This window comes from Dipodomys merriami, unplaced genomic scaffold (assembly GCF_024711535.1).
Source record: "Dipodomys merriami isolate MVZ:Mamm:240054 unplaced genomic scaffold, mDipMer1.0.p SCAF_113, whole genome shotgun sequence".
Classification (NCBI taxonomy): Eukaryota; Metazoa; Chordata; class Mammalia; order Rodentia; family Heteromyidae; genus Dipodomys; species Dipodomys merriami.
Genome location: NW_027202416.1, coordinates 2,586,538 through 2,608,646, shown reverse-complemented (window position 1 = coordinate 2,608,646; position 22,109 = coordinate 2,586,538). Strand labels below are relative to the sequence as shown.

General features: G+C 41.2%; 1 pseudogene; it reads right to left on the bottom strand.

Moving 5' to 3' along the window:
- LOC138822613 (tubulin beta-2 chain-like) overlaps nt 1–22,109 on the bottom strand; it is a 138,463-nt pseudogene that overhangs the window by 4,253 nt on the left and 112,101 nt on the right.

The following is a 22,109-nucleotide window of genomic DNA, read 5'->3' as shown; positions in this document are numbered from 1 at the left end:
GACTCAGCTCCATCCAGGGAAAAGTCACCCAGCTCAGGCGCCAGCCATTGGAGTGGCTCGCCACACTGGGTAACCAGAGCCAGAGGCTGCCCCTCCCTCTAGCAGCCACCACAATCAATTGAAAAACAGAAACCCTGAGAATGGCTCCAGGCTGGGCGCTGTGAGCTTTATCACAAAATAGCCCCAGGGAAAAGCTACTGTTTGTTGAAAGGCCTCAACTCTACTCAGAACCTAGCCTCATCCCCACATCCCCCTCTTTTGTGATTCTAAAAGCAGATCACCCTCCCAGAAAACTAACCTGGGAGGGGGATCTCAAAATCTTGGGTAAAGCAGAGCATTTTTCTGCCTCTTCCAACAAACCAGCCTGATATGCAGGATCTAATAAAGACACAACATAAAATACTGTTCATAGGAGTGACACAATCCCACACAACAACTCTCAACCAAGGAACCACAAGATTAAAGTCTTATATCTTACTTAAGCAATATTAACACAAAATACCAAGGTGAGGACATCCCCAAATGTAGATCCATAAAACTCAAATACATTAAATAGCTCTGTCCTTTTGTTTGCACTTTTTCATTGGTTTATTACACAGGAAAACCAATTATCTACGATTCTGTTTGTATACAATAATGTAGAACGGAAACTCTTTATATAAAATTAAATGAATTTCACATTGACAGTTACAAAAACTGAAAATCTACTCTGTAGACTTCAGTAAGGTTGTTTGTATTAGGAAAGACAATATGAATCATTTAAAAGCAGTGTTTACACATTATTATTGGGTTTTTCTACATCACAACAATGTTTTTTACTTTAAAAACCTTAAAAAGAATTTATTGTTGGCTAAGTATTCATATTCAAAATGCTGAAGTCCAGAAGTGTTATAGATTTCAGGGTGAGACACTTTATGCTTTGTGATTTGGACTATTCACATATATATTAGTGACTGAACATCCCTCTTTGAAATTTTAAAATTTTCAATTTCAAAAAAATTTTTTTTAGAAATTTAATCTGTATTTTAAAGAGGGCAATGCAACTGGGCTCTGGTTGCTGAAGGGTGAAATTCTAGCTACTCAAAAGTCTGAGATCTTAGGATCGTAGATTGAAGCCAGCTGGGGCAGGAAATTCTGGGAGACTCTTATCTCCAAGAAACTACCTGAAATAGTTGGTGCCATGCCACCTCCTATGGAGTCTGCATGAGATCGTGTTAGACAAAGAGCTTTAAGGAAGCATGCCTGCAGGAAGAGGGTGTTGGTTCAAGGCATCCCATACACTTGGCTGCACCTTTATAGCCTCTACTACCTTTATTCTTACTATATTCTTCTTGGCTGTACATTCGTTGCTTTTATTCTCGTTTTGGCTATTTTTCTATTGATCCGTGAACAGAGCATGTTGTTTCTTTCCAGTCCAATGGAGATGACTTCTCTAAATAATAAAGACTAGGACCAAAGATTAAATGTGGCCTTGCCCCAATCAATCTATCATCTGATGTGACGCTGCCTCCAAAAACTCCTACAACTTCACAAGCGGTTTTGCAGCTCACGCATAGTAAACATAAAAACTTAAAATTTCCAAATATGTTACAACAAGCAGAATTAATGAATTAAACTAAGCTAGAAGGAGTTATCCCAGAAGCCTAGAGAGTTCTGAAAAAAGGAACCCCTGATAATAAAAAGAAAAGAAAGATTGAAGAGATGAAGGACAATGCCTATGCCCAGAGTTGAAACCCCATGACAAGAAAAAAAAATCCAGGTGTGGCTAGTCAGCAAGTACAGGTAGGGGGAATTCAGTAAAAGGCTTTCCTGAGGAATTCACAAGTGTATACTCAAAAATTAAAACAAAATATATGGTGGAGTGGCTCAGGTGGATACAGCACTTGACTTACAAGATGGAGGCCCCAAATTCGAACTACAATACCACCCTAAGAAAGGCAGGAACTCCTTCCTTGTCATTAGTATTCCTAGGGACCTATTCTGCCACGGTATTGGAAGCCAGTTGGGAGACACTCACTAGCTGCCTCATTGTAATACACCTCGATTCTCTGCAGCTGTAAGCTGCTGTCTACATAGTAGTTTCCCGTGCAGTCAATGTTGTGCTCATTGCTTAGCATTTCCCCAAACTGAGATGGAAATAGAAGTGTATTATGGCCTAGAATGTTAACTGTCCAAACAATGGATTTTAAAATAACTATGAGAAACCCAAGTCCTGTTGACACAACTATTTTTGTAAAAAAATTAGATTTTTTAAATTAAAAAAGCACAAAAATTGATAGCATTTTAGTTTTGTTAATCTCTTTGCTATCTTGCTGAATAGAAGACATCTGGGTTCTCCTATGAGTATTCTATCTTATGGGATACCATATTCTGTTTGGATTCTATGACCAGAACCTGGTCTTATATGGACATTAAGTTGCCAAAGCAGTAACTTGAAGACTCAGCTAGAAGGGTCTCCAGAACCCCAAGGGTCCTCAGAGCATACACTGATTTAGACAACCACTGATTTAGAAAACACCCAACGTAAGGGAACTGAGTTAGGGCATGAAAACTCAGAGAAATTTGCATTAAGGTGGATGAACTGTTCTCAATTATCTGATACTCATCAGTTGACAAAAAGGGAATCCTCTGTATCTGTCAGCTCAAAGACACTGCACTCCTTTCATTCAAATCAGACCAAAAATGCATTAGTCTATTCCCAGGAAACTAAGTACAATGACTTGAGTCTCAGGTAAGACAAAGACATGCAAGCCTTGCTTAAAAAACCACACCCACCTGGGCCACACAAATTAGGGAAATTGGGGAAACTATCTGGGGGACTTGATTTCCAGGAGGTTAGGGACTACTATGGAGCCCCATCTACCTCAGCCTAGACATGACCACCACCACCTGCACCCTCCAACCCCATCCTCTTCCTCCTCATCCCCCTAAATTTGAGACTAGGATCCTAGGCCAGTGTCATGCTCCCCTTTGCGCCAATCTGGTTGCCACAGTGGCTTGCCTGTATGTACATGATCTCCCTCACAGTGTAGGGCTGCAGTGCAGTTGGATGCGTGTCCTCAGCAGTGGTGTACACAGAGGCAAACAGGTAGGGCTGGGGAGCAGGAATCTGACACAGCCAACTCAGATCCCCATTTAAACCTCTGGTTGTTACAGGGGCAGAGGAGATGGGGTGGACTTGATAGGCAGAGCCAGTAGGTGCTCCAGCTCATTCTCCCTACTGCTGGGTAATCAGAGATAGCTACCTGTTATCACTTAGCCCTGGCATCCAGCTGTCAGCCTCAAGTCAATTAGCACAGCTGCCACTCTATTTGGAACCTCTTGTCACACTGCCATCCACATCCCACCCTGACTCACAAGAGAGGCTGAACCCTGGGATCCAGGAAGCAAGAGGAGGGGCTTCCTTTACACAAGGTACTTGTGCCAGAAGCCAAGAACAAGCCTACCTTCTATTTTTGATAGGAGGGCCTAGAACTGAAGGGGCACGTTCAGCTGTGATCCCAAGAACAAGCACAAACTGTTGGATTCCATGACTGATTTCCATTCTGGGAAGAGTCAGGGGCTTAGGGCCTTGCCTTCATACTCAGGTTTTCTTTTCTTTTCTCTTAAAAGCAGCTTGCTTTATTACTTAAGCCATAGGTCTACAACAGTCTACTTTTTGTTTCATTTGGCTTCTGCTCCGAGCATGAGAACTCAGCTCCTGCTCTGTGTGTGTGTGTGTGTGTGTGTGTGTGTGTGTGTGTGTGTGTGTGTGTGTGTGTGTGTGTGTGTGTGTGTGTGTGTGTGTGTGTGTGTGTGGCCGGAGTTAGGCATGTTGGTGTTAGGACTTAAAATTAAGGCCTGGTGACCCTTTTTGAGATTTTTACTATTATTGAGATTAGGTGATTACCTAAATTTCTCTTATTTCAGAATATTGTGGAATAGTGATATTTAGTTGAAGTCACAAACATATTTTAACCTTCACAATGCAAATTGTCATTATTATGGTCGATAAAGTTTGTGAATTCTATAAGCTTTGACAATACAATTCTATAAGCTTTGACAATACAATTATTTCTTCCAGGTGATATATACATTTCTTTCCTTTTGCTTATTGTAAGACGTTCTGTCTTTCACTCTCATTCCTCTCCTCTCTTTCTGAGGTTTTATTGATTTACTTAGTTAACTGAAGGGTAGGTGGCTCTACTACTTGAGCCACAGCTAAACTTCTGCCTTCTTTAAGTGATTAATATGAGGCAAGAATTCCATGGGTAGTCCAGGGCAGTACAGAAAGGCTTGAAATCTGATGATCAGAGTTCAAAGTCAGCCTGGGCAGAAAAGTCAATGAGACTCTTATCTCCAGTCAACCTAAGAGGTGGAAGATAGTAGAGCTGTAGCCTTGAGCAAAACACTTCAATTTTAAGTCCCTCAACTGAACACACTGAAGCAAGTTTCATGGACTTTCCTGTCCAGTATGGCTTTGAACCATGACCTACAGATTTCCGTTTCCTTAGCATTCAGAATTATAAGTGTGAGTCAACATTTACAAATCTTTAATTACCTCTTCTTTCACCTTTTCAGTTATTTATTCTTTCTTTCTTTCCTTTTGACATTTGTTATTAGGCGCTAGCTCTTATGCTGTTTTTTTGTTTCCCTTGAAACTACCATGCCCTACAACTTTGACCACAGGTAAACTACAGGCTGTTTTTCTTTTTTGCAGCTCTTTTTCTAGGGCTTAAACTCAGGTCACAGTGACTGAGGTTCTATTTTTTTTAATTGAGTGGTGGTTCTTAGATCTTGAAATTAAGTCAAGATGACTTTCCTTGAGGTTTATTTATTTTTACCTTAATAGTAGCTGGTTTCACTACTTGAGCCACAGCTCAACTTTTGCATTTTTTGTGGTTAATAGGAGATTAGAATATCAATAGAAAGTCAAGAGCATTACAGAAAGGACTGAAATCTGAGAATCATGGTTCAATGCCAGTCTTGGGCAAGAAAGTCAATGAGACAATTATCTCTAATAACCACCAAGAGGTTGGAAGAAGTAGACCTGTAGCCATGAGCAAAACATAGCAAGTTCAAGCCCCCATACTGAACACAGTAAAATATGTCTCCTGTACTTTCCTGCCTGGGCTGGCTTTGAACCACAGTCCTCAGTTTTCAGTAATCTGAGCAGGTAGACTTACAGTTTTGATTTAGAAAGCCTTAATAGCTCCTTTTCCACCTTTTCACTTATTTGATTGTCCCTTCCCCCTTTTTCAAAGTTCATGTCCTTTATTATTAGGGCCTACTCATTTATGCTCAGTATTTAATTAATTAATTTATTGATATTGTCAGTTGGGGGCTTGAACTCAATGCCTAGGAACTGTCTGTCAGGGACACAGCAGGTACACTACTATTTTCAGACACAGTGCCACTTAGTTGGAAAAAAAAAAAAACAGTCACCAGGGGACATTTTAGCCGAGGCTGGCTTCCAAATGTGATTCTCAGATCTAAGCTTCCTGAGTAGCAAGGATTACAGGCATGAGCCAGAGGCACCTGGCTTGTTTTTTTTAGATCAAAACTAGCAGGCTCTACATTTAGGCCACACTACTTCACTGTCCATGAGATTTTTGGCCTTTTGTTTTTTGCTCAAAGCTAGCAGGAACAAACACTCAACTCCTGAGGGTTTTTTTTTTGGGGGGGGGAGGGGAGGCTTGAATTCATGGCCTAGTGACTCTCTATGAGGGTTGTTTTGTTTTATTTTGGGTATTTTGTTTTTCATTTCAAAGCTAGCAGGCTCTACTACTTGAGCCTCAGCTCAACTTCCGCCTCTATTTTTCTTTTAGTGGTTAATAGTAGATAAGAGTCCCATGGGAACCAAGGCACTACACAGTATCCTAAAATCTAAGGATTACAGTTTAAAGCCAGCCTGGGCTAGAAAGTCCATCAGACTCATCTCCAATTAACCACATGAGACAGGAAGTAGTATTTTTAAACTTGAGTAAAAACCCTCAAGTTCAAGCCCATGTCTAGCACACTCAAAAAGAAGTTAGTTGGACTTTCCTGCCCAGGCTGGATTCGAACTGTAATCTTTACATTTCAGCTTGGATTAAAGATATGAGTCTATATTATAAAAAACTAATTGGCTCTTTTCTTCTTCACATACATTTATTTATTTGTTGGTTCTCTGTCTTGTTTTTAGGGCCTCACCAATCTTGCTGAAGGATAGAATGCTCTAAAAGTTTAGTAACAGTTGCAATTTGGTTCATTTTTTGGTTTTGGTGGTTAGTAGGAGGTAAGTATAGACACTCCCACAAGGTCCTGAATTATACTGATTGCGGTTCATTGTCAGAGGACAAGGAAAGTTCATGAGATTCTTATCTCAAATTAACCTCCAAAAGATTGGAAATGGTCAAGCAAAAACTTCTAGATCATATCCCAGAAAGGAACACACACACACTCATACACACACACACACACACACACACACACACATAGACACACACACACACAATGGGCTTTTTACACACACACACAAACACACACACACACACAAACACACACACACACACACACACAATGGGCTTTCCTATCCTGGCTGGCTTGGAATAGTAATGCTCAATTTCAGTGTTTTGAGTAGCTAGAATTTCAAGTGTGAGCCACCAGTTTCTTGTTAATTTTTATCATTTTTAAGACTCTTTGTGCTCTCTTGTACTTTTTTAAAAATTTATTTTGTGGTTGTCTTAGTGCTAGATCTGTTTTTCACTTACCTTTTTTAAAACTTTTTTTTCTTAGCTTTATCTTAGCTTTTTTTATGCTCAAGGTTGCTGCTCTGCCACTTCAGCCACAGTTCCACTTCTTTTTGCTGATTAGTTGGGAATAGGAGGCTCATTGACTTTCCTGCCCAGGCTGGCTGTGAACCACAGTCCTCAGATTTGAGGATACTGTGTAGTGCCCTTGAATTCCTGTGGGACACTTCTGTCCTATTTACCACCAAAAGATAAAGAGAATGGGGCAGAAGTTGATCTGTGGTTCAAATAAGAGAGCCTGCTAGCTTTGAATTTAAAAACAATACTTGGAAGTCTAATTCTGGTACTAATTGTACACTATTCAAACAAAACAAAACAAAACAAAAAACAAAAACAACTTATGCGCAGTGACCAGGTAATAAGGATTCCTAACTGATAACCTGAACTCATTTCCCAAAGCCTTTTTAAGATATATATGGTCATTTGTGTCAGCTGAGGAGAGATTAAAGAACAAGGCTTTACAGGCCAGTTACTCAGGACTTGGAAATCAGGATCCATTGGCAAAGCTTTTCAGAAAATGACTAATAACTCACTCTTCACAATTCCAAATGGTTCTTCCCTCTGTGCAAGGGAAAGAAGGATGAGAAGGAAGAAATATGGGAACTAAGAAACCTCAAACAAGGTAAGTTATGTTAACTTTATTAGATTAAGTAAAACATAGGTGTACGGTGTGCAATCCAGAAAAGGACATGTCACCTCTGTGTGGATCCCAGTTAATTTAGTTAATCGATGGTAAGAAGTAAAACCCACTATTGTATTTATAGAAAGGAGGTACATGGCAGGCAAGTCAGTTCACTAACTTCAAGGATTTTGAACATAAAGGAGTGAAAGTGTTTGACTCTGTTTGGGCAACAGGAAGGAACAGAGCTGAGGAGGACTGAGATGTGCAGACATTCCCCAAGAAAGATCTCACTGACATCAAGTCTTCAGATGCCTGCTGGTTGCCAGTGGCTTATGCCTGTAATCCTACTCAGAAGGCTTAGATCTGAGGATTGTGGTTTGAAGCCATCTGGGATAAGAAAGTTTGTAAGTCTTTTATGTTTTACAACTCAAGAATATTCATATTTGTTGCTAATTGCAACCCAAGGCAGTGCAATAGGATACCAAGCTGAAGAAAATTAGAAAATACCAGACAGGTATAGAGAAAAAGAAAAAAAAATCAATGAGGACCTTGGGTCCCAAGGCTTACTGGCACCTGGGCCCCAGGTCACACAAGCAATCATATTTATTTGAATTCACACTGGGAAGGTTACCATGGATACATGCAAAAATGAAGCTTCTATATTGCAATCAGAGCCACCACAGTGACTGAGAAACACTGGTTCCCTTTTTGTTTTGAGAAAGGAGAATGCAACCCAGAGAAAATCCAGACATTTGGTCTATTTTATCTAGATTCCTAGGTTAAGTTGTCAATTCTTTTACCTCCCAGGCTTAATAGCTTAACCCTCTCCAGAGCTGTGCTTTTTTGTAAAATTGTGAAAATACCATACAGAGGAGTTACAATTACATTGGCAAGATAGTAAGTACATTTCTTATCAAGCATTATTACCTCCTCCTTTGTTTCCCCTTACCATCCCTTCCCCTCTCAACCCCCCTTCTCTCCCTCCACCCCCCACTGAAGTTGTAAAGTTTGTTTTTCAACATAACATCTTATACATATACATTTCATTGTTGTAATGGGGTCACCTGTAACCCTATTTATATATTTATTTATTGATTGATTTTTTTATTGTGAAAATACCATACAGAGGAGTTACAATTGCATGGGCAAGATAATGAGTACATTTCTTATCAAGCATTGTTGCCTCCTCCTTTGTTTTCCCTTCCTATCCCTTTCCATCTCCCATCCCTCCCCCCGTTCCTCCCCCCACCCCTCCCTCCCGCTCTTCCTACCCCCCCCAAAGTTGTAAAGTTTGCTTTTCGACATAATGTGTTGTACATCTCATTGTTGCAATGGGTCCACCAGTATCCCTATTTAAACAATTTGTTTTTCTTCCCTTCCTTTCCACAAATTAAACCAACATCAAATACAGTGAAAGCAGGGCTAATACCATGGGGGAGGTACATATAAAGCAACAAAGAAATCATTTTATAAATATATTGGAAACAATCTCAAGAAAGAAAAAAAATTTGAATCCTTATCTTGGGGTTCATTTCACCTAACATCAACTTGTCTGACAGTTTCTGTTTGTCTCAGACATATACTATTTATTTCAAATAACTTTGGGCCTGGCTTACTTCACAGAGCTGTGTTTTAACCTTTGCATGGTCAGCTCTCAGCTTTCTGAGTACTATTGAGGTGGTGTTCCAACCTCTCAAACCTTTTCCAGGTTCAACAGCTCAGCTCGAGTCTCCTACACCTATTAATATTAATAGTATAGATTACAAACAGTAAAAAGAGAAAAATAACATTATACATTTAAACAGAAATAACTGACTGCATTCATTTATCCAGGACAAAAAATTTAGCACTGCTGTTTAAGTCACTAATAACACTTTTTTAAGATATACTTTGATGGATTTCATAAAACTTCCTATATACTCCTTAGAGTGTCTTTTTACCTCCCATTTTTATTTATTGCATTTGCATAGTAGTATAACATCCTTAAAATCATATCACCTCATAATTAAAGTTTACCTTGTAAGTAAATACTTATGAGACTCCAATAAAATATCAAAAAAGCTGAAAGTGGAGCTGTGGCTTAAGAGCTATAGTACAAGCCTTGAGCAAAAGAGGCTCGGGGCACTGTCCAGGCCCAGAGTTGAATCCCTAGTGTCCACACATACACCCTCCCCACCCCAGACCCCACACACAATCAGATGATAATGTCTATGAAGTTCTTCCTTAGGATGATCTTGGTGATGTCAGCAACTGTATCAAGTTTCTATCTCTCTTCCATGCATTTGTGGTAGTAGACAGCAGAGTCGCTGTAGTATAACACGTGTCTAAGATGGCATTAGCAAAGGCTATCATGTAACATATCCAACATAATGTCCAGCTCTCTTGATGGTAGATCTGCACATCTTGGGACTTGATGTGACCCATGTACTCCTCAACTCGCTTTCCCATCCTCTGTGCCACCTGCTGCAATGATTCACTATCCACACCAAATAGGCTTTCATAACCTTTCCCTAATTATCTGAATACTGGATGCCAGAGATGTCATGGAGACACTCTGTGGCTATTCCCCTCCCCTGACAGTCCATTTTACCTCCTATGCTCTCCTCACAGATGTGGGCAATGGTCTCTGAGAGACTTCGTGCATCATCTTGGAGAGATTTAGTTTCATTGTATCCATAATCTTTGGGAAATCATGCAGTGAAGGGTCCAGGTTAGGAACATAGCTCCTCCTTCTGCAGGTTTTCCTGTATGTTTTCTTGGCCATTGAACAGAAGGGGGGTCTCTGAAAGGGAATTTATATGGTGTTCTCTGTCTGTCTTGGTCCATATAACATAGAACCACTTTCCCATCCCTTTAATGATTTAGACATGCTCCATGTGATTTGTGCTGCACTGCTCTAAATGTAGTAACAATGTAGAGGACACAACTGGATGTTGTGTGGATAGCTGTCCATACTTGGGCATGAGTCCCCTGACCGGCAGGGCCCATAACTCCATGCTGGGAAAGTGAGAGGAAGATTAGCTGGCTTATATCTATGTAGTCTGAATGACCCCAGGAGGCATTGAGGCCTCCTCTTCATGTACATGGCCCCTCAGCATATTGATAAAGAATGACACACCATGCCCAATCATCACCAAAATGTTCACCTGGTCCTGGGCATTATCACCACCGTCTCACCCACTTCTAGAAAATTCCCTTTTTCAAGGCATTGCCAATCCTCCTCCTTGCATTCTCAGTTAAAATACTGCTGTCCATGAGTAAAGAGCAGAAGACAAGGAAGCAGGTACCCTAGGGAAAGTAAATACTGGACCTATTCCATGGTGAGAAGATAATGCAACCTGCAACTATAGAATAGCGAAGGACTTAAGATGGTTGTGCACACAGTTTGTGCAGAAAAAATGCCAGACCTAGTATGCCCTGTTCAGAGTTTCAGTCCATAATTGTCTCTAACAAAGACATCTAAGGTACAGATAAACCAAGTTCATAGTGTCTTTCTTTCTTTTATTCTGTGCCTTTCTGGGGCTTGCAATCAGGAAATGGATACTATACCTGTAGTTTGTTTTTCCCCTCAAGTCTACTGCTTTACCACTGGAGCCACAACTCTACTTCTAGATTTTTTTTTTTTGTTCATAATTTGAGATAAAATTCGTATAGGCTTTCCTACCCAAGTTGGCTTCAATCACTGATCCTCAGCCTCATGAATAGCTAGGATTACAGGCTTGGCCACTGAGCCTGGCAGCAATACTCTTCCTTTTTTATTGCCTTTTCTTTATTTTTTTGTCAGTTATGGGCATGAATTATGGGCTTGGGCACTGTCCCTCATCTCTTCAGATCAAGGCTAGTGCTCTACCACTTGAGCCACAGCGTCCCTTCCAGCTTTCTTTCTGCTTATATGGTACTGAGGAATTGAATTCAGGGCCTCATGAATGCAAGGCAAGCACTCTACCATTGAGCCACCTTCCCAGCCTCATCTTTCATTTTCTTAAAAAATATTATTAGGAATATGATATTCAGAGGTGTAACAGTTAAGTCAGTTAAATTAAACAGTTGTCAGGTAATGAATACATTTTTGGGGGATAATTACACCCCTTCCCTTGCTCTCAGTTTATCCCTCCCACTGTGGCTTTTTTGTGGTTAACTGGAGATAAGGGTCTTCCAGACTTTGCTGCCCAGGGTGACTTTGAACCACAATCCTCAGACATCAGTCTGCTGATGAGCTAGGCTTGAGCTTTAAAGTCAGGATGACTGTTCTGAAGGTTGTTCTATATTTCCTATGGGCTGTGGGCCTGAATGGACTTAGGCAGTGAATGCCAGGCAGGTCTGTCATCCGGAAGCATGTGTCCTACTTAAGCCTGACTGGCTCTCAGAACAGATAGGTGATGCTTTCAGAGCAAGAACCAGTGTGTACTAGCTCAACAGAAGTCCTCACTATATTTATCTCATTCAACAACTACTGGGTTGCTTATCTTATCAACACTTTTTCTTTCTTAAGAATATATGTATTGTAAGATTGCAGTAACTACAGATTTGTAATGGCCTAGGAATATATGTGTGTTATCATATTTAATATTCAAACTACATAACTGCTCCAAATCATGTTTTATTTATCTTAAAGTAGTTCTTGAATAATACTCTTTATTAGTAATGATATTATTAATATAAGTATTAAAGTTCTTCAAACATGTTTCTCTTATTAGATTAATCCTTACAGTGACATTGAAAACACCTTCTGGAGCAGCAATGGAAAAGATACTTGGTGAATACTAAGAATGAGGGATGAGAAGTGTGAAAAACTAAGAGACTTACAAGTGTGACTGGGAAACATCTTCCACAGAGCAGAATCCCAGACTTTTGAAGGTATGTCAGTGTGAGAATAGGTCTTCAACCAGTTCACATGACCACATGGGTGATTCTCAATGTTGCCACATAGATTCCTATATGAAAGACTCATGTCTGATGGGCTTTCACAACGCCAGATTTATGAAAGTTTGCTGTTTTCTTTCCTTCAATATTACTTCATACTTTAGTATTGAGTGCATTTTTTCTTTTAAAACATGAAAACAACACCATCTTTTGGACTGAGGTGTTTCCTTTCTCCCTAAGAATAGCTCTGGTATTTAAGAGGATTCCTGACAGGTTCCAGTGCCTCACTTCTTTAATACCAGCTACTCATGAGGCTGGGATTTGAATATCACAGTCGAAGCCTGCCTTGGTAGGAGAGTCCATCAGAATCTCATCTCCAATCAACTACCAAAAAAGCCAGAAGTGGAGCTGTGGATGAAGTGGCAGAGAAGCCTGAGCCCCTGACCAGCCTTCAGGCACACACATACACACACACACACACACACACACACACACACACACACACACACACACACACACACACACACGTGTCTTCCTGCCAGGCTTGTCCATGGGGTCCCATGAAATTGTTGGAGACCTCTCTTCAAATGGACTCACCCTTGTATTCATGCCTTTAATGTGGAAATTGACTCGCAGTCACCTATAGATCTATTGGTTCAGATTGTGTATTTTGCATCCCACTTCCTCTGCTTGTTTTCTGAGGTGAGTCTTGTAGCTCAATACAGCTGTCCATACACTTCAAGATGCTGCTTATGATCTCAGGGCCTGCATTCACACTCCAAATGGAAAAATAAAATATAACCTGAGGGTCTTGTTTAAATAGGGATGCAGGTGGACCCATTGCAACAATGAGATGTACAAGTCATTATGTCAAAAAACGAACTTTGCAACATTGCTGGGGGGGGGAGGTTCTGTTAAGGGATAAGGGAAGGTATGGGAAGAGATGGGAAGGAAAACATAGGAGGAGGCAACAATGTTTGATAAGAAATGTACTCATTATCTTGCCCATGTAATTGTAACCCTTTGTACAGTATTTTTATAAAACAAAAAACCAAAACAAGAACAAAAAACAAAAGAACAAATCAGCAACTTGCAGATGGCTGCCGGTTTTACATTTGTTTTCTTTGCAAGGTGACCATACTGGGTCTGAATGACATGGCTGAAAAGTGTTTCTAACCTGGCATTGCTGAAGTCTGGCAGGCTACCAAGGAAGCCATAGGCCAACACGGCCACATAGGCCCTGTGTTCGAAGCCTGGTCCTGACCCCTACCAATGCAGGGAGATCCTAAGAGTCTGGTTCCTATACATAGGAATACCAATAGAAGGTTATGAATGTCAAGGTTGAATTAGTTGTTCCTTAATGATAATACTATAAAATTAAACAGAGTGATTTTAAGAGGCCAATGGATTTTAATGGATAGTTTTTGACACATTAAAAGAATACTATTAATTACATGGACACAATAGATTCAGGACAGTAGTTGATTTCATCAATATTTCATTAAGGATGGAAATGAAAATATTAATTACATGGAGGCATAATAAATACCCAAGAATTGCTAGGAATATAGTTTATATAACTGAAGAATGTATAGACATCTCTGGCACTCTTTAAAGATCTATATTTATTTGTGTAGTACCATCTGCATGTCAATCTGTTCTTATTTTGTCAACCCCTGGGGCTTGATCTCAGGTGCTGGGAACTTCTTGTAAGCTCTATATGCCCCAGGCTGGTGTGCTGACACTCACCCATTCATGAATTGGGCCATGTAGGCTATGAGTGCAGATGCCAGCCCTCAGAAAAATTGAATGGTGGAGTAAGAAGCCTATGGTGACACATGTTTTCCTTTTCTGTGAAAGTCCTGGGTGTCAGGTGTGCAGTTTATACATAGGCAAATCTATATCTTATGTAATAAATGTAGTAAATGTTTCATGTGTAATAACAGTCAATAAAAATAAATGGTAAATAAATAAAATAAAACAAAAAATAAAATGAAGAACTACACTAAGTGCAATATGGAGTCAACATACAGGGCTCGATCTCAGGGCCTGGAAACTGCCTGGCAGCTGAATTGGCTAGAGGCTGCTGTGCTGGCAGTCACCCATTCATGAACTGAGCCTTCTAGGCCCTGAGTTTAGATACCAGCTCTGCCAAAAATGTAATCATGGAGTGAGAAGCCGAGTGTGACACGTTTTCCTCTTCTTTGAAAGTGCTCGGTGACAGGTAGGATGTATAAATTGTATGCAAATCTATATGCTATGCAATAGGATGTCATAAAGGTAAGAAATGACATAGGTGGAAGAAAAACAGATTGAATTAGTAGTGAATCATTCTGGGATAAAATTCAACGCAATAATTATAGGACTTGGATTAAGTTTAATTAATATTTTATTGAGCATTAAGAGAATAAAAATTACATGGAGACATAATTAAATACCTAATAATGGGTAGTAACACACGATGCATAATTTAATTTGTCTCATTTATAAAATATGTGATTATATGTATGGATGTATGTACATATATGATAAATAATAACAGGATATTGAGTAATTATTAATGCTTTATTAATTGTTCAACTGGGACACATCATTAAATGGAGACATAATTTAAAACCTAATAATTGGTAGTAATATTATCTATAATTCAATAATATACAGACATCTATCTTTTTGTGTATATAATACTTATATACAGGAAGCTCTACCCATTTATACCTCGTTCACTCCTGGGGCTCGGTGGTTGAGTGCTCGCCTAGTAAGCAAGAAGCCCTGGGTTGGATTTCTCAGTGCCACATAAACAGAAAATCCAGAAGTTCTGCTGTTTTTCAATCAATTAAATGCTAGCCTGGAGCACCAACACTTAGGGACATTTTCTAAGCCCTTACTCAAGCCCCAGGACTGCCGCCAAAAAAAGGTAGAATGTTCTACCTGCAATGATATAAGGACAGGACTTCAAATACATCAGCACAGAGCAAGCTAGGAGTCTGGTGCTGACAGCTGCCACCTAACCTGACTTAGCTATATGTAAACCGCTGCAACCCAGCTGCATGGAACCAGACGCTGAAGGCTGGCTTAACCCCATCATCCTAACTGTTTGGGAGCTTTAAAACCCAGCCCTGGTAGGAAGTCTGTTAGACTCTTTAAAATGTGGCTCCTAGTGGCAGAGCTCGAGCCCTGAGCAAATGTTATTAGAACAGTATCCACATGCTTTGAGTTCAAGCCCCATGGTTAACCCCCCACAAAAAAAAACAGCCCTCTAAACCATTAGATGTGATCTTGTGTGGTTTGTGAAATGTTCCTCAAAGAGGGGTAATACTGATGAAACCACCCTAATTCTAATGACAATTTGTGGAATAGAGCTATGTGCTCAGCCCTTCATAGGGTGCTCTGTGCTGAGTCTTGCACAGGGTGCTATGTGCTGAGTCCTTTACAGGTTGCAGTGTGCTGAGTCCTGCATTGGGTGCTGTGTGTTGAGTCATGCAAAGATTGTCACGTGCTGTGTCCTTCATAGAGCACATTCATTCATCCGGTCCTTGTAAGATCTCCACAACTGAGATGATTTTGCAGACAAAAAATGTGATATATATATATATATATATATATATATATATATATATATATATATATATATATATATATCACATTCTATGCCTCCATAAGAAAAAATGACATTGCCACATTTGTTAGGAAATGGAAAGACTTGGAAAAAATTATATTAAGTGAAGTAAGACAGGCCCAAAGAAAGATAGGTCCCATGGTTTTCCTTATTTGCAATAACTAGTATATGCCTGAGAAAAGCAGAAAATGTCAGATATGTTGCTCTTAGGCAAAATGAACCACACCATAAGGATTCAAATGTTTTTTCTTTCATGTGGTTGTTTCTAACATATTAATAAGATGATTTATTTTTTGCTTTGTAGGTCTCTCCCCCACAGTATAACCCCTGTTTTCACTGTATTTGATGTTGGTATAATTAATGGAGGGGAAGGGAAAAAGCAAATTGTTTAAATAGGGATACAGGTGGACCCATTGCCACAATGAGATGTACAATTCATTATGTCTAAAAACGAACTTTACAACTTGGGGGGTGGGGAGTGAGGGGGAAGGGATAGGAAGGGGAAACAAAGGAGGAGGCAACAATGCTTACTAAAAATTGTGTTCAATACTTTGCCAATGTAATTGTGACCCCTCTGTACGGTATTTTCACAATAAAGAAAAACAGGAGTTTGATTAAAAAAAGAATATTGTGGCTCAGATGTGTCCCCATGGCATGGACAAAATTATGTATTACTGAAGGCTAGTGAGTTGTCTTATGCAGACAATTGTTTTGTTCTATTTTTACTCAGTCATGAACCTTGAACTTGGGGCCTAGGCACTGACCCTTACCTCTGGGCTCAGGATAGCCCTCCACCACATGGAGCCAAGGAACCGCTTGCAGCAGAGTGCCACTGCCTAGGGGTCTATAGCTGAGGTCTGTCATCCTGCCATCTCAGGAAGCTGAGATCTGAGGATCTGGGTTCCAAACTATCTCAGACACAAAAGGTCCCAGGAGACTATTATCTCCATTGACCACTAAGAAACCTGAAGTGAAGTTTGGTGTTTGTGGCTCATGCCTGTCATCCTAGCTACTCAGGAGGATGAGATCTGAGGATCATGGTTCAAAGCTAGGCTGGGCAGGAAAGTCCTTGAGAAACTTAACTCCAACGAACCACAAGGAAACCTGAAGTGGTGCTGTGGCTCAAGTGGTAGAGCACAAGACTTGATCTGAAGAGCTCAGGGACAGCACCCAGGTCCAGACTTTAACTGCTACAACAGACAACAACAACAACAAGAAAAACACAGAAACAAACTAACAAACCTGAAGCAGAGGGCTGGGAATGGGCCTTAGGGGTAGAGTGCTTTGCATATATGAAACCCTGGGCATGATTTCTCAGGACCACATCACTAGAAAAAAGCCTGAAGTGTCTCTGTGGCTCAAGTGGGAGAGAGATATCCTTGTACAAAAGAAACTAGGTACACTGCTTAGGTCCTAAGTTCAATCTCCAGGACTGGTGTATGCACGAATGCACATGGACACACACACACACACACACACACACACACACACACACACACACACACACACACACACACACACACACACACAGACCAGAAGTGAAGCTGTGACACCAAATGGTAGAGCACTGGGCTTCTGCACTGAGCTCATGTTCAGCACTCAGTCCCTGTGTTCAACCCCAAAACCTAGCCACCCAGAGCCCAACTAGGACAGGTCAAATATTTCAAAACCTGATGAGTTTCACCAGCCCTAGATGATAAGAAGCGTTGTGATATCCGACATGTGCTTGATTTCCCAAGGTTCCAGAAACTTAGGAGAGGCATCATAGGCCCATCATTGCCTGCAATTAAACATTTCAATAGGTTCAGTGCCCTAGTTGTCCGCCAGAAGGACTCCTGAATTATATTGAACAATGTATCTGAACACCAGAATTTAGTCTCACAAAGGCAAGATAAGTGCAGGAAATTTGGCCTGCCAAGGGTGGTGGCATAAATGAAGGCTTCCTGTCAAAACAGAGCACTGGTGAGCGAGATAGCTTGTGGTACAAAGAGGCCTTTTTTTCCCTGACTTTCAGAGCCTACCCACACTCATCCTCACTAATTGGCCCAGATGGAGTTGTTTGTTACACAGCTGTACAGGAGTGAGGCTTTTTGTCTGCCTGTCCAGACAATGAGAGACTTCTTCCAACAGGCCTGGGATGCAGAGAAACCCTCAGGCTACACTGGGAACAGTGAGGGGAGCCCTGGAACATGCAATGTCTTGAAAGCCCTGTCTGTGCTATGAAATCATTGTACTGAAAACAAATTTCCTAGTTCAGTGCCATTCATCATAGCTACTCTGGAGATTCACCTATAGGGATACATCCATCCATATACAAATACATAGAGCTACACTGTCTTTTTCTTTTTTGGTGGGGGGCAGGTCCTGGGGTTGGACATTAACCCTAGCCATTGTCCCTGAACTCCTTTTGCTTAGAGGTAGTGCATTAAAATTCACAGCCCCATTTCTGGGTTTTTCTCTGATCTCATAGGTATAATAGTGTCAAATTTCCTACACTGGCTGGATGCAAACTAAGGTTCTCTACATCTTAGCCTCCTGAGGAGCTGGAATTACAGTCAGCAGCCACTGGCACCTGCCTTTCTTTTCTTCTTCATTTTTTACTCTGGACATCTGACTTCTTAACAGGGTCATTCCAATGGTTTGAATTTATAAGTAAACTACCCAATGTTCTTTATAGCTGCCTTCTCTGAGAAGGATTTTCTCTCCTTATCTTCCCCTCTGGCTACAGGTTTGAAGCCAAAAATGAGAAATGAGTGTCCCAGGATTTTGGAGCAAATGTCCACAGGCCATGCCAGTTCAGTCACTTAGCATTGAGCTGCAGTGAACTTACTGTCTCAGGACGAGAGGACTGAAAACTTGAGCGATTTTCATACTGTCTGCATTGCTCCTTTTGTCTATAAAATTATGAATGTTTTTTTTTTGTCTACACTCTTAAGTATCTAGAACACACTAGAAGCATCTTCCTGTTTCTGTTTTTCTCTAGAACCTCTTGAGATTTAGACTAAAGGTTTGTGTGGAGCGGCTTCTCAGTGAATCCCTAAGGAAAGCCGCTTAATCCTCCTCAGGAGATCACCATTCAAAGCCAGCCTGAGCAGGAAAGTCTGTGAGCCTCTTATCTCCAATAAACCACCAGAAAAACAGAAGTGGAGCAGTGGCCCAGAGGCTAGAGCTCCAGCTTTGAGAGATAAAGCCAAGCAGGAGATACTGTCCAGAGCAGGCAGTAAAGCCTGGGATGCGCTTATGTTCAATTATCAACCTGATGGCTGGAAGTGGAGCTGTGGCGGTGGTAGAGCCTCAGCCTTGAGCAAAACAGCTCAGGAATGCATTGGGCCCTGTGTTTAAGCCCTGGGATGCCCACAAGAGAAGGCCAAGTTATGTATCAGTGTCCTCCTACCAACTTATGTGTGTATATTACTTCCCTGAGTGCAAACAGACCCTATGCAATGCTTCTGCTTTTACTGACTGATTTATTTTTCAGATATGCTCATTGCGCATAATGCAGCATTCTCTTCATTTCAGGCCCACATCACTTTTCTCTTCCGGGGCTCCCTGCCTGCATCCTTATATGATGCACACTTAAGCTCTCAGCAGCCTTTATTTACATTTTATTATGAGGCCAACACAGGAACAGTCACAAATCAGGCAGGGGAAGAGAAGATCAGGGTTCATAGTTATTACAGCCATTCAGAAAAATTAACTTGGGGACGAAAAATGATAGCATACTTATGTAAAAACTACCATTAAGAAAAAGATGAGGGGGCTGGGAATGTGGATTAGTGAGAGAGTGTTTGCCCAGCATGCAAGAAGCCCTGGGTTTGATTCCTCAGTAGCACATACACAGAAAAAGCCAGAATTGGTGCTGTGACTCAAGTAGCAGAGTGCTAGAGACAGTGCCCAGGCCTTGAGTTCGGCCCAAGAACTGCCAAAGAGATACCAGGTAGGTAGGTAGGTAGGTAGACAGACAGACAGACACATAGACAGACAGACAGACAAACAGACAGACAGACAGACAGACAGACAGATAGATAGATAGATAGATAGATAGATAGATAGATGATAGATAGACAGAGAGAGAGAGAGAGAGAGAGAGAGAGAGAGACAGATAGATAGACAGATGATAGGTGAATCTGGTCTTGGATGTCAGTAGGAAAGAAGGGAACACTTCCCCACCATGAGGCCTTCTGCAGTATGCCAGGAAACCAGCATCGCCTTCACATAACCACAGAGCAGGAAGACTGTCTCTCTCCCACTTCTCAGGCAGTGGAGGGCCCGAGAGTCAAGAGGGCAGAGCCAAGTTTTAGCTCACATGCTTGGAGGCAGAAGAGAAAGGGCCCTGCCTCTCTTTGGACTGGGGATGTACATTAATGATGTGGAGAATGAAGGAAGGAGAATGGACTGGCAGAGGTAGAAGGGCCTTTAAATCTGACAGATAGAGAGTCAAGAACCTTACTCCCTAAGACCAAAAAGCAGTATTTTTCTACTCTGTTCCTCCCCTCTCCCCTACTAAACTGGCTCTCTATTGGTAACCTAAAGATAACCTGAGGCTCCCTTCACCTGAGGGAGGAAGGATAATTAGTCATTGTTTGAAGAGGCTGAGAAAAGCCTGACCCTGGTGTGACTCTAACAAATATTTCAGGTTTCCCCCCATTGCTGGCTGTGCCTGGAATGAATGAAGTGGTTTTGCAGCTCACTTCCCTGTTGAGTGTATACATTCTGCCTTCTAATCCTGCAGGCCTAGGTCTCTGCACCTAGCCAGATTTTTGAAACTGTTTCCTGTCCTTCAAATAAAGTGTTACATTGGAGTTCTTCCTGCTAGCAGGATGGGTCAATGATGTTTCTTTCCTGCTTTTATAGCTTGAGAACTCTAAGAACATTTAGAATGCAAGTAACTTCTCATCACCAAGGGAAACCCAGGAATTCTTGAACATGTGATCTTTCGAAAGCCCACTGGAGGACACAAGATGATTACAATCTTCACGTGAGTGGCTGGGCAGATGGATCTGCTACACTTGAACCTTGAACTCGGCCTGCTCTCCTAGTCCATGTCCTTCTTTGGTCCTTGTCCTGCTAGCTCCTCAGGAGCTTCCAAGACAGAAATAGATTGATCAAACCCAAAGGGAGTTACTGGCTTTTTTCTTCTTTTTCTGTCCTTTGCTTTAAATGTCTTGCAGGTCTTTGGGCTTGAATTGTGGATCTAGGCTCTGTCCCTGGGCTCCTTTGGCTTAAGGCTAGCGCTCTGCCACATGAGTCCCTTTCTGCTTTGTCTGTGGTGAAGTGGAAGTCAGAGCCTCATAGACATTCCTGCCCTGGCTGTCTTCACCCTGTGATCCTCAGACCTCAGACTGCTAAGCGAGGTTGACAAGCATGAGCTTCTGTTGCTCTGCTAAGTTCAGAACTGTAATGACATTGAAAATACAAGTCAACTGCTCATCATAAAGGGCTTGGGGAGCATATTAACCTTTTCAACATTGGATCTTTCAGAACCCTGTAGAAAGCAAGGTTATAATGCTAAAGACAGAGAGCCTGAGCATATGAATCTGCTATACTTGAACATTGAGCTCTGACTCCAATTCTGATGTACACCAGCATTCATTTTCCAGAAAATGTTCTCATAATTAACAAATAGGAAAAGTACTTTGATTAACCCTCACTTTTTTTTCCCAGATATGTGTCTCGAACTCAAGCCTGGGCACTATCCCTAAGCCCTTCAGCTCAAGGTGAACACTCTACCACTTGAGTCACAGCTCCATGTGGGGTCTTTTGATGGTTCATTGGAGGTAAGTGTCTAACAGGCTTTCCTTGGCTAGGCTGTCTTTCAACTGTGGTCTTGAGGTCTCAGCCTCCTGATTAGCTAAGGTTGTAGGTGTGAGCCACCCGCATCTGGCCTATTGTTTTTGCCAGTGCTGAGGCTTGAACATAGGTCCCGGGGTACTGTCTCTGAGCTTCTTTTTCTCAAGGATAACACTCTACCACTTGAGCCATTCCACAGCTTCTGGCTTTTTCTGGGTATGTGGCACTGAGGATTTAAACCCTGGTATTCATGCATGCTGAGCAAGCTCTCTACCTATAAGCCACATTCCCAGCTTCACTCTTACTATTTTATCCCTCAACTTGCCTATCCTCAAGAAAAAGCTTCTGAGTATAAATCATCTAAAGAAATCCCTATAGGAAGTTGTCCAAAATGAATAAGACAAAGCTCATACTGGGGACACATTGTAAACATGTGATGACTGTG